This window comes from Oryctolagus cuniculus, chromosome 5, assembly GCF_051225735.1.
Source record: "Oryctolagus cuniculus isolate XC-2025 breed Fujian yellow rabbit chromosome 5, ASM5122573v1, whole genome shotgun sequence".
NCBI classification, from domain to species: domain Eukaryota; kingdom Metazoa; phylum Chordata; class Mammalia; order Lagomorpha; family Leporidae; genus Oryctolagus; species Oryctolagus cuniculus.
In genome coordinates, this window is record NC_142871.1 from 156973903 (window position 1) to 156988051 (window position 14149).

The following is a 14149-nucleotide window of genomic DNA, read 5'->3' on the forward strand; positions in this document are numbered from 1 at the left end:
CCACTTCTGATCTAGCTCCTTGCAAATGTGCCTGGGAAAGCAGTGGAGGATGACCCAAGTCCTTGGGCCCTTGCACCCACACGGGGACCCCACAGAAGCTCTTGGCTGCAGATTGGCCCAGCTCTGGCCATTTTGGCCACTTGGGGAGTGAACCAGTGGATGGAGGATTTTCTCTTTCTCCGTCTTTCCCTCTGTCTGTAATTCTGCCTTCAAAATAAAAAGTCTTTCCAAAAAAAAAAAATCCAAGAAAACGGAACTCAAAATAGGTGCTCCAATATGGGATGTGGGCATCCCAAGCAGCAACTTTAACTGGTGCACTAAACACCCACCTTAAAACTTACAGTTTTAGCTCTAGTGTTCAAGTGAAAATCCATCTCATCCTTCCACAGCTTTATGAATGCACACTTTAACATGTAAAAACCAAAGTAATTTCAAAAGAACAGAAAAGATATTTGAGGTATAATTATCTTCTCCAGTTTCACAGGGAATTATGGTTCTGGTGTTGTTTTTCTGGGGAAAGGCCAGAGCCGCACTGCCAGTGCAGATGGCACCTGTCCCTCCGCCAACTCTGCCGGAGCAGCCTGGCCGCAGTCACACCCTCCATCTGGGGGAAGGGCTGGTGCTCCTTCTTCCTTCTTCTCACAGACTCTAAGCATTCCTAACGTGCATTAGAAGAGCTGCCTGTTTCAATGCACACTTAGTGGCCGATGCTGACTACTTCACAGAACTCTCCTTCAATGTGTATCTGCCCACGATGATATTTATCAAAACAAAACAGAGCCAAATCCAAAAAGGACTGTAGTTCCCAGGCTCACCAGTACTAAATAATTAGTCCCGGGACTGCTTTATATCTACATGGATTATATTCTCAAAGTATAATATTTCAAATTCCATGTACTCCTTTAAATTATACATCTATAATAGAAAAGAAATTGGTTAAGGAGAAAGAAGCACAAGCAAAGTATAATCTATTCATTTCCTTTTTTTAAAAAAAGATTTATTTATTTATTTATTTGAAAGGCAGATTTACAGAGAGGCAGAGACAGAGAGAGAAGTCTTCCATCCACGGGTTCACTCCCCCCAGATAGCCACAACAGCTGGAGCTGGGCAGATGTGAAGCCAGGAGCCAGGAGCTTCTTCCAGGTCTCCCATGCTGGGTGCAGGGGCCCAAGGAATTGGGTTATCTTCTAGTGCTTTCCCAGGCCATAGCAGGGAGCTGGATTGGGAGTGGAGCAGCAGACTTGAACCAGCACCCATAAGGCATACCAGCAGTGCAGACGATGGCTTTACTCGCTATGCCACCACGCTGGCCCTCTACTCTCTTCTCAACCATACATATTATAAGCCACTAAATGAATGCAGTTATGCTACTGCTAATGGAAATGCCAGTAATAAAAAGAAAAAAGCAAGCTTTGAACATTTCTGACACAAAATAGCAGATTTCTCACCTCCATATACAGTAACATGAGAGTAAGGACATCTTTTTAAAACTGTTGAGTCAGGACTATAATTACTTAGAAGTGTTAATGTTTAATTATCATAATATTAATTATAAGTGAAAAAGCTAATAACTTTGGTTATAACACAATCAGGTCATTAAGAACCAAAATCACAATAAGCAGATCACTGGTGGGTGTAGGTGTTCAGCCTAGTGATGAAGAGGTCTATATCCCACGTCATAGTACCCAGCTCCAACTTCCGACTCCAGTTTCCTGTAAATGCAGAATCTGAGAGACTATGGTGATGCTTAAAGGAGTTGGGTCCCTGCCATTCACGTGAGAGACCTGGATTGAGTTCTCTGTTCCCAGGTTTGCCCACAGCCCACCCCTCCTCCCCAGCCACTGCAAGCACTTAGGGGATGAACCAATGGTTGGGAGCTCTCTAATGTCTCTCCATCTGTCTGTCTCTCTTCCTTCGTTATACAAGAATGCTGTCTCTTAAAATATTGGGTATTGGTGTAGTTAGGTTTTGGCTTCTCAGACTCACGCAAATGTTAAGCCTCATCGTGATTCTGTCTTGGGCTCCACCTCTTGCTCACGACCCATTCCTGTCTGCCTCATAATTGAACTCTAGTGCTTCTCTGGCCCTTCATGATGTGGCCCACCTTGTGGGAACTATGAGAAACCAACCATTATTACCAGTGGCAGCCATCTCTGAATTTGTTGGCTCTAGTGTACCTCAAATGTCTGTTAGTACCTGAATTAGTCTGCTTTCTGTTACATTAACTAAAATACCCACGGAGAGCTACCTGTGAAGGAAGATGGTTCATTTCGGTCCCAGTTTTGGGGGCTCACAATCCAGGACCAGGCAGTGCCATTGGTCTGCTGTCTGACGAGGATGGAAGAACGTGTGTGGAGGGAGGGTCACAGAGGGACAGGAAACAGAGGGACAGGTGCAGGGTCTTAGTCCACCCGAACGAGGATGGACTGGGTCCGAAGAAAGGTAAGTGCACCGCTCACCCATTCCCCAGCCCCCAGATCCTGGGGACAGTCAGACACAGCGGAGAGTCAAGTCAATTAAGCAAGAACTCGTTTGTTACGCATGTAGCAAAACCTTTTAAAGCACAAAACTGCAGCGTCATTGGGGCAGGGCATAAGGACCAACCAATTACTTGAAAGGTCATTTTACGGGGCAATTTTTTACAGGACCAGCCATATGTCTGTACACTTGTCATCAGTTGTCGTCACCTCCCCTGGTGCTGCGTGGCCAATCAGCTTTGGTGGTAAACAACTTTGGATACTGTCCTTACTTCCTTTGGGTGCCATCTTTGAATTGCCTCGTGTGCCTAACTTCCCCACAGGCAGGAGCACCCTGTCTTCTACCCACCGTGTGGTCCGTTCTCGTGAAGCCATCCTGATTCCATCCTGGGATCCTCCCTAGCAAACTAACCCAATCCAGCCACTTCCCAAAGGCCCCACTCCAGACACCACCCTTGGACGAAGCCTCCACTCTAATCCATCAACCATTAACATAAGACTTTGGGGTTTAAACATCAACATGAGTCTGGGTAGCCAAATCCTGTTCAAACCATACCAATACCCTGTATTTTAAAACAGAGCATTCTTGTATAATGTATTAACTATAAATTTTTACATTCATTTATGGCTAGAAATGAAATGTTTAGATTGTGTTTCTAGAAATGCTCAAAGTTACTACCCTACTCACCAAAACTGCAAGGACAAATCAGGGCCCTGAGTTATAATAATTTGTATAATAATTTGTATTTGGCTTGTCTTTATCAGTCCCCATCACCTGTGCTTCACACATAACATTTTCCATTCCTCCTGTATGACTCTCCTTAAGGTTGGAAAGTCGAGGGTCTGGTGATATCAGGTTTTTTTCATCTTGTCCTGAGAAACCACAACCGTTCCCACTACCATCAGCTCTCTGCCTCACAACATGCCACTGAACTGATAGAGCTAATGCATTGCATTGGTTATGAGGCCATGAGTTCATTCAGCTGGGTTAGTGAACAGACCATAGATCAGAGGCAAATTTAGAAGACATTCAAATTTGTGAAGAGCGAGCCATGGCAAACACTTCCTCTTGATGTAGCTGTGTACACATGGACAAATGATTCTATAGGAAAGAGAAAATAGGGAGAAATGAACAGTGCAGAAAGGAAGCAAGAATAGTGAGCACTTCTGGAGGTAAGATGGAAAATATGTCCCAAAGGACCCTAGACTGTGAACAGAGATCACTTGCACCGTGCTGCCACTTTAACTTTAATTCAATATAAAACTTCATTTGTGACTATGATGGAAACTTATATAAGCAAATATTCTATTTATGACATTATTTTTAGAATGAAAAACTGAAAGAGATGTTTTAAAATACATAACACTGGAAAAGAAATAGAGTGAACAGAATGAAAAATCCAGGGACACCCCAGATATACATGGGAATGGAACATAGAACATTAGCACTGCAAATCAGTGGCATATGCAATAAATGATATTGAGACAGTTGGCTTGGGGCCAGCACTGTGGCGCAGCAGGTTAACGCCGTGGCCTGCAGTGCTGGCATCCCATATAGGCACTGGTTCGAGACCCGGCTGCTCGACTTCCATTCCAGCTCTCTGCTATGGCCTGGTAAGGCAATGGAAGATGACCAAGTCCTTGGGCCCCTGCACCTGTGTGGGAAACCTGGAAGAGGCTCCTGGCTCCTGGCTTTGGATCAGTGCAGCTCTGGCCGTTGCAGCCAATTGGGGAGTGAACCAATGGAAGGAAGACCTCTCTTCTCTCTGCCTCTCCTCTCTCTATGTAGCTCTGACTTTCAAATACATAAATAAATCTTTAAGAGACAACTGGCCATTTCCTGGGGAAAATCTTACCCTTTAAAAAGTCCAAATGGATCAAAGAATTAAACATTTAAAATAAAACTATGAAAATACTAGAAGAAAACTGGGGTGAATTTGCTTATACTCCTTTAAAAGGAAGAAGCCTCTCAGCTTGAGATAAAACCCAGAATCCTGAAAAAAAAAAAAAAAAACTAATAAACTTGACTACGTACAACCTACAATTCACTCATCACAAACACCATAAATAAGCAACAAACTATGAAAAACATTTTTGGAACCTGCACTGTTAGGTAGTGGGTAAAGCCACTGCCCACAGCGCTGGCATCCCATACAGGTAAGGATTTGACGCACAGCTGCTGCACGTCAGATCCCGCTTCCTTCTGATACATCTGGGCAAACAGCAGGAGATGGCCCAAGTGTGAGAGACCCGGATAGAGCTGCTGCCCCCTGGCTCGTATAGACACATTTCCTACTCCAGTAAAAATGAATAAGCACATTCATTGTAAGAAATTTAGAGCGGGACAAAATAATCTTGAAGACTACTTTTATTTATTTGAAAGGCAGAGTGGCAGAGAGAGGGAGAGACAGACGAGGGAGATCTTCCATCCACTGGTTCACTTCCCAAATGGCCAAAACAACCTGGCAGGGCTAGATCAGGCCAAAGCTGAGGATCCAGGAATGTTATCTAGGTCTCCTATGTGGATGACAGGGGCCCAAGCACTTTGGCCATCTTCTGCTGCTTTCTCAGGTGCTTAAACAGGAGCTGGATCAGAAGCAGGGCAAGCGGGACTTGAACTGGCACTCCAATATAGGATGCTGGGACTCTAACTGGTACTCCAGTGTAATTTTTTTTTTAAAATTAAATGTTATTGTTAATCCAAAAAGCCATAGAATTTTTATTACCTTCTATTCATTACAAACAAATTTCACAGTGCTTTTATTAGCCCAGAAGATTCAGTTTCATTGCAATTGTAAATATAAAGGAACTCCTGATTTGTTCAGAATTTATTTTTGTTTTTAATGTGTGGTAGCTTGACCCACTGTATTACAATGCCAGCACCCTCCCAAAATCTTGTAATTTGTAAGTTATTAATAATACACTTATTGCTTTGTGTAAAGGCAACCAAAAATAATATTTTACAAAAGAGTATAAAAACATGCTAAATGCATCCTCTGCCTTGCGGCGCCGGCACACCAGGTTCTAGTCCCGGTCGGGGCGCCGGATTCTGTCCCGGTTGCCCCTCTTCCAGGCCAGCTCTCTACTGTAGCCAGGGAGTGCAGTGGAGGATGGCCCAAGTGCTTGGGCCCTGCACCCCATGGGAGACCAGGAGAAGCACCTGGCTCCTGCCATCGGATCAGCACGGTGCGCCGGATGCAGTGCGCCAGCCGCGGCGGCCATTGGAGAGTGAACCAACGGCAAAAAGGAAGACCTTTCTCTCTGTCTCTCTCTCTCACTGTCCACTCTGCCTGTCAAAAAAAAAAAAATATATATATATATATAAATAAATAAATATGCATTTAAGCACTGTCAGTTGCTTTGATTTTAGGCAAAAAGATATCAGACATTACTATATATATGTATGTATGTATGTATGTATACATACAGAGAGAGAGAGAGAGGTGCTTTAGAGAAGTGTTTTCAAACTGTGGTCCCCATACAGCATCAGCAGCATCAATTGAGAACTTGTTAAAAATACACGTTCTTGGCCAGCGCCGCAGCTCACTAGGCTAATCCTCTGCCTGCAGCGCCAGCACCCCGGGTTCTAGTCCTGGTTGGGGCACCGGATTCTGTCCTGGTTGCTTCTCTTCCAGTCCAGGATTGCAATGGAGGATGGCCCAAGTGCTTGGGCTCTGCACCTGCATGGGAGACCAGGAGGAAGCACCTGGCTCCTGGCTTCAGATCGGTGCAGTGCACCGGCCGTAGCGGCCACTTGGGGGATGAACCAACGGAAAAAGGAAGACTTTTCTCTCTGTCTCTCTCTCTCACTGTCTAACTCTGCCTGTCAAAAAAAAACCACGTTCTTACCCGCCGCACCCGCCAGCCGGTTGGATCAGAAGGAGCAGTGTCTATAGTCTGTGTATTAGCAAACTCTCCAGTGATTCCCTTGCACACTACAGTCTGAGAACTATGGACTACATAAAGACAATTCAAAACTATTTCATGAACCTCTCCTATAGCACAGTGGCCAAAAACAGCACATCACAGCAAAGAACCTCAAACAGCTGGGGAAAAAATAGAAGTTGAAAAAATTACTGATATTCTTTTGACACCAAATATCAAGAAATCAGTGTTGCATTATCAGAATATTGTCCTTGCTGGTTTCAGACTTGAAATTTCAAAGTTTTTTCACATAGTAAATGTTTTACTTCATCAGAATATATGACAGCCTTCAGCTGTGCAGGTGGCTGTGGGGACTACTGCCTTAGGATGGGATTTCCCTGATGTGAGATCCATCCTGCTAATCATGCCACCGGCTGCTGCTCTCCTCAGTGCCTCCTGGCTTGGTCACCTTCAAGTCCAAGGTCATGATTCTTCCACTCCGCATGGATCAACACCTGCCTTATCCTTAACTGTGACAAATCAGTTTTCTCAATGACGATGTGTGAGGTACTTCAAAAAGTTTCCGGAACTTAAAAAACATAAGGTTATTTGGATGTGAAAATTTACAAATCTGTGCATGCTTTTTCCATGGTAAGCATTTTTCGTGAAGCTTTTGGAGACCCCTCATATAGACAGGTCTCTTTCATTCTCTAAAATGTACATTTGTTCTTTCAAGTTCAAGATGACTTCATTAAAGTGGTAACCTCCAAAATAGGAAGAAGACGCTGGAACTTGAATAAACATTTACTTTGACTTTAAGTAATAGGAAATAAAGCCTTGCTAGTGCTTAGCACAGCGAGCCCTCACTTGGCACGGGTTCTGTATTTGTGGATTCAGCCAATCATAGATGGAAAGTACATGGGAAAAACTGCAGTTGCACTGAATATGAACAGACTGTTTTCTTGTCCTTATTCCCTAAGCTATGCAGTATGACCACACATGGCATTTACATTGTCTCAGGCATTACAAATACTCTGGAGTTTAAAGCATATGGGGTTATGTGCACAGGTTACATGCAAATACCACACCATCTTATATAAGGGCCTTGAGCATCCATGGATTTGTTGTCCAGTGGAACTCATGGAACCAATCCCTTGCCATTACAAAGGATGTCTGTGCCCGCTATGTGATCCATCGGTAATAAGGTCATATGCTGTACATAGTGGGTGAGAGGGTAGAAGGAAGAGGTGGGAATTATATTGCACTGGGGATTGTGGTAGGCTCTCACCCTGTCATTAATTTTCAAGTCAGTTTCAGAATTATCCCCAATGAAGCTGAGAGGCCAGAAGTTCTATAGAGGAAGGAACCCGAGCACTCAGGGAGATGGGAACACCTGATGGATTTATGGTGTGCGGCCTGCTCCCCATCCCTGTCCTTGGCTCTTGGTGGACTCCGAGGATGGCCCCTCCCAGAGCTTTGAGTAAAACGTGGTGCAGCCTGTCCTCTGCAGGCACCTGTGTTTATTCCACAGCTCATTGTCCTAGCAAACCCTCAGCTGCTCTGAGTTCCACTTACTTGTCTTCAGAGGACAGGCAAACCTTCTGTCTCAACCAGGCTGGTTGTAATCACAAAGCACCACACAGTGAGCTGCTTGCACACCAGAAATGGATTTCTCACCATTCTGAGGGCTGAAGGTCCAGGCTCGAGGTGCTGACAGATACAGGCGCCAGGTGAGGGCCTGCTTCCTGGTTTACAGATGGCGCCTTCTAGCCATGTCCTCGTGTGGAGGAAGGGGCGAGGGACCTCTCCAGGCCTCTTTTATAAGGACACTGGTCCCACTCACAGGAGCTCCCCCCCTCATGATCTAATTATCTGCCAAAGGCCCCAGCTTCTAAACCAACACTTGGGGAGAGAGGATACAGCAAATGAATTTGGGGGAGGGCACAAAGATTTAACCCCTTGCATCTGCTCATGGAGCATGTTAAAATGTACTGGGGCTGGCGCCATGGCTCATTTGGTTAATCCTCCGCCTGTGGTGCTGGCATCCCATATGGGCACCAGATTCTAGTCCTGGTTGCTCCTCTTCCACTCCAGCTCTCTGCTGTGGCCCGGGAGTGCAGTGGAGGATGGTCCAGGTGCTTGGGCCCTGCACCTGCATGGGAGACCAGGAGGAAGCACCTGGCTCCTGGCTTCAGATTGGTGTAGTTCTGGACATAGCGGCCATTTTGGGGGTGAACCAACGGAAGGAAGATCTTTCTCTCTGTCTCTCTCTCTTGCTGTCTAACTCTATCTGTCAAATAAATAATAAAAAAATATATACTTGTGGGGAGCAACTTGGACTAGACTAAGTTACTGGAATTAGGACTTATTCTATGCATCTGCTCTCCCACAATATGGTGCTGGGAGAGGAGTAAACAACTTCTACACAGCTGCCTCTCTTTGGAGGAGAGCAGCGTGCTCGGCGTGTGGGTAGCAGCGTTGGGATTGGTGGAAGAGGACTGTAAAGGAGGAGAGAGACAACATGCACCAGGAACATCTATCCGAATAACACCTGAGCAGCCCCCGAGAGAGCCGGGCCGGCGGTGTGCCGCTCCCCCGCGGAAGTGGGGAAAGTGGCAGGGGGAGCCGCCCTTCCACGGAGGTGGAAGGATCGGCAACCAACCCGGGAAGAACCAGCAGCAAACCCGGGAAGGGCCGAGCAGACAAAAGAACAGCGCAGGGTCCTGTGTCGTTCCTCCACGAAGAGGGGGAGCGACATATACTGGGGCACTGTTTCACTCAGTATGGTCAGATGCAAACCCAGCAACTGTTATCATAAAAGAAGATATTTATACCCTAGAGTCAGCAGGTACAGCACACCATGAAGGACCACATGGAGGAGCAACAGGGATGGTCAAGGGGTAAAAGAGGAGCGAGAGGTTAGGGCATGGCCAGGGCCTTTGCTGGGTTTTCATAGGAAGGACTGGGTGAAGCCAGGTGGGTACGCCAAGTGAGTTTAGGACTGGAGTGTGAATAATTTCAGAGGACTCCAGGCTACAGAGTTGGTCCATGCTTGTCTAGTACATGGCTCTACAGTGATTTGGGGAAGGGAGACTGTTGGCTTAGAGTGTAAAAGTTTGATAAAGCGGTGGTTGGAGCTATAGGTTCTAGATTGATTGATTTGTGTTGAAGGCATGCCTTCCCCCAAATTCATTTGCTGTATCCTCTCTCCCCAAGTGTTGGCTTAGAAGCTGGGGCCTTTGGCAGATAATTAGATCATGAGGGCGGAGCTCCTATGAGTGGGACCAGTGTCCTTATAAAAAAGGCCTGGAGAGGTCCCTCAGCCCTTCCTCCACACGAGGACATGGCTAGAAGGCGCCATTTGTAAACCAGGAGTTCTTGGCAATGTAGAAATTAGCTAGCCTTGGGAGGGACAAGTATTTCCAGGACCAAGACCCCAAATGTCAGAAAATAAGAAAACAATCTACAGCCATACCCCTCTGAACACACCTGATCTCTGATCTCAGAAGCTAAGCAGAGTCTGGCCTGGTGAGTACTCAGATGGGAGAAAAGAAGACATAATCAAAACACTGGGCTGTTGTGAAGCCGAAACGGTACAGTTTGCAATGGTAAAGGAGAAAGAAAAAGACCAATGGAGACCAAAGATTGAGCACTGAGTGAAAAGGCTGTGTGTTCCTGCTGGCCTCTGGTCACTGAAGGACACTCTACTCTGGAGAAGGTGGCCTCCCGGGACAGCAGCTCCACCCTCAGCTCTTGCTAGGCTCTCAGAGAGACCATGCCACTCACCCAGAAAGTTTTCTTAAGTCCTCGCTGGCTGGCATCCTGTTCCATTCCTGCCACAGCCAATCAGCAGAGAACTCCTCCAGGCCCACCCTGAACCTGAAGCACAGGCATCCTTCCTTCTGCCCTCTGAGAGAGACTAGACAAACAGGCAGTGACAAGCCCTTACACAAAATTGAACTCTGCTGTGGCTGGAGTGTTAAGTTGATGTGTTGAAAGCTTAGTCCCCATGGCAACAGTGTTGGGAGGTAAGACTTTTAAGAGGTGGCTGGGACTTGAGGGCTCTATCCCCACCCGTGAACCAAGGCTGTACTCACAGGAGTGGGCTCCTTTTTTTTTTTTTTTTTTTGACAGGCAGAGTGGACAGTGAGAGAGAGAGAGAGAGAGAGAGACAGAGAGAAAGGTCTTCCTTTGCTGTCAGTTCACCCTCCAATGGCTGCCACGGCTGGCGCGCTGCGGCCGGCGCAGCACACTGATCCGATGGCAGGAGCCAGGTACTTATCCTGGTCTCCCATGGGGTGCAGGGCCCAAGTACTTGGGCCATCCTCCACTGTACTCCCTGGCCACAGCAGAGAGCTGGCCTGGAAGAGGGGCAACCAGGACAGAATCCGGCGCCCCGACCGGGACTAGAACCCGGTGTGCCAGCGCCGCTAGGTGGAGGATTAGCCTATTGAGCAGCGGTGCCGGCCAGGAGTGGGCTCCTGATAAAAGGATGAGTTCAGCCCCCTCACCCTGACCACCTTCTGTGCATGCATTCTGGCCCTTCCTCCCTCTGCCGTGGGATGATGTAACCCTTACCAAAAGCAGGCCCCTTGACCTTGGACTTCCTAGCATCCAGCACCATAAGAAATCAACCTCTGTTCTTTTTCAATCTCCCAGGTCTAAGTACTCTGTTATAGTAGCACAAAATGGACAAACACGTGGGGCACATTTTATGACACAGTGGTTAAGCTGCTGCCTGCATGCCCACATCTCATATGAATGCCTGGGTACGAGTCCCACATATTCCGCTCCCTATCCAGCTTCCTGCTAATGCCTTTCCTGGGAGGTACCAGGTACTTGGGTCCCTGCCACCCATGTGGGAGACCTGCCAGAAATCAGACTTACAGGAAGTCAGATCACTATGTCTACTAGTAATCCAGGAATTCAAAAATAACCATTTTGACAGCTGACCCAAATGGCCTGAAGTTGATTAGTAACTGACAGCTACTCTAACTTTTGTCCCTGCTTCCAACTCAGTGTCAGCTACAGGAAGCCACCTAAGCCCTCTTGCCCAGCCAGTCATGAGGGAGGCCCTGCTTTTGGTTAGCCCACCTCCAGCTTCCCCGGATCGCAGCCCCCAGTACGATGCACCTGCCAAGCACTTGCCCATTCTTCCACTGTGAAGCATTCCTCTTTCTCTGCCTGCCCTTGAGTCTCTGCCAAAGGCAAAGAGGCTGACTCCCTAACTACTGCAAGCGCTGAACACATGGACTTTGTTCTTATGGAGTTGGTCTTTCTGGCACATTTTGAGACTCTGTTCCCACACACACTCTATCGGTAGTCTTGGCAGGGAGTGGCGGGGAGGCTTGGAAGCCTGCTCAAGGACGCATCACCGTCTCACTCAGTCCCCCTTCCATCCAACTCTAACCACTCTCCCAGCTCCCAGACAGCTTCAATTCCTCAGACGCAGGGAGGGAAAGTGGCTTACAAGTATTCTTCTACATCTGCTGTTCATGGTCTGTTATACTCTGAACCCTTAAAAGTAGAATGTTCCAAAGGTTAAACCTGAAAACTCTTTTTGTTAAAAGATTTATTTGTATTTATTTGAAAAAGTTACAGAGAGAGGTAGACACAGAGACAGAGGGGTCTTTCATCCACTGGTTCACTCCCCAAAAGGCCACAATGGCCAGAGCTGAGCTGACCTGAAGCCAGGAGCCAGGAGCTTCTTCAGGTCTCCCATGTGGGTGCAGAGGTGCACGGGCTTGGGCCATCTTCTGCTGCTTTCCCAGGCGCATTAGCAGGTACCTAGATCAGAAGCAGAGCAGCTGGAACTCAAACCAGTGCCCATATGGGTGCCGGTGCTGTAGGTTGGGGCTTTAACCTGCTGTGCCACAGTGCTGGCCCCTGAAAACTCTTTTAACTGCAATATCTGTCTTGATATTTAAAAATCTGTGGTGATACCTGTAAGGTGAGACTTGACTCCTATCTTTACACCACTGTTGCTACTGTCACACCCTGAAGAGAATAATTTAGCATCAACAGAGACTTGAGGGAGACACAGCAGTACAATGTGTAGACCTTATTTGTATCCTGATGGAACAAACTGGAAAATATTGCAGGGTCACTGAGAAAACTAGAATGTTGAATGGATATTTAATGATGGTAAATAATTGTGTTGATCTTAATATATGTGGTGGGGAGGAAGTTTCCTCTCTGCCTTCTGCAGGTTCACTGGCATAAACATAACAAATTTATTAATGTGTAAAAAGGGAAATCACAGAATGGGGAAAAATCACAAATGTGGAAAAGGGGAAGAGGAATTACAGATGGGTGATTGTTCCAAGCCCAGAATGACTCGGAAGCTGGTATACCCCATTTCTTCGAGGGAAAGAGAGAATGGGAGAGGGGACAATTTTAGGGGCATAGTCCGTGGTTTTGAGAGGAACTTGATGGGCTTGCAAATTCAATGGCCTGGGACAAAGTCTGCTTGCCCCACAGTGGTGTGTACATGGTTCTCAAGAGGACTGAAATAGAAGGCAGTGGTGTGGATGAGAGTCTGTCCCTGCCTGTGATGTGAGTTTAGTTAAGGAAGGTTCATGGAAGGGACCAGCAGTAATGGTTGTCTTCCCTGGGTGTCCTGCCGGTAAGCAGACAGGGAGGTAAGCAGACAGCACATGCTGCTGTCTGAAGTCCTTGTTAAAGTAATCAGTGTCTCCTGTGGTGAAAAATGACCTATATAAAAGATCTCTGTGAGTGAGATCCCGGTGGAAAGAACGAGCCATCAAAGAAGGAGGTACCTTTCTCTTAAGGGAGGAGAGGACTTCCACTTTGATTATGGCCTGGTCTAAATAAGGTCAGAGTTTGTGAACTCAACAGGCTTCCATAGCCTTGGCAGCTCATGACAAGAGCCTCGGATGATTACTGACGTCATAAATAAGAGTGTCAGTTGTTAAATCAACAATGGGAGTCACTGTGCACTTGCTCCCCATGTAGGATCTCTGTCCTTAATGTGTTGTACTATGAGAATTGACGGTAAAACTAGTCTTCAAACAGTAGTTTATACTTTGTGTTTCTGTGTGAGTGCAAACTGTTTAAATCTTTACTTAATATAGAGTTGATTTTCTGTATACAAAGATAATTAAAAATGAATCTTAAGAATGAGTTGGGAGAGGGAGTAGGAGGTGAGATGGTTTGGGGGAGGGAAGGCAGGTATTGGGGGAAAGCCACAATAATCCAAAAGTTGTACTTATGAAAGTTATATTTATTAAATAAAAGCTTTCTATTAAAAAGTAATCAGTGTTTCAAGACATGACATTTTGGGATAACAGCCTCTGAACCCCTTCATGTGGGGTGATTGTGTTCTGTTGGGTTTTTTTTTAAGGTTGTTTCTTTTGAAGAACACAGCAATACTTTGGATAAAATAAGACATCTAGGATTTGTTTCAGGGCAGTCAAATGGTAGGAAAAATGGAGAGCAGTTAGGTGCTGGGGGAAACAGGATTTGTTGATAATTACTGAAGCTGTAAGATGAGTCAATAAGGGTTCTTTATTTTTCTACTTACTTGAACGCTGCCATAATGCAAAAGTTCTGAAGTTGTATTAACTGCACCTTTTTGCTCTCTGCAATTCTGGTGCTTTGACATCTTGGGGCGTTGCTCACTGTGGAAGGACCACCCTCCCAAGGTTATCCAGTTCCGGGAGACAGAAAATGACTTGCCCTGGGGCGTGCCTGTCCTGTGCATGCGAACAAGCCACAGCCACACATCCCACTGGCTCTGCAGGGCCAATATTCCCCTGCACAAGTCACCCCAGGGCCAGGCTCCCACC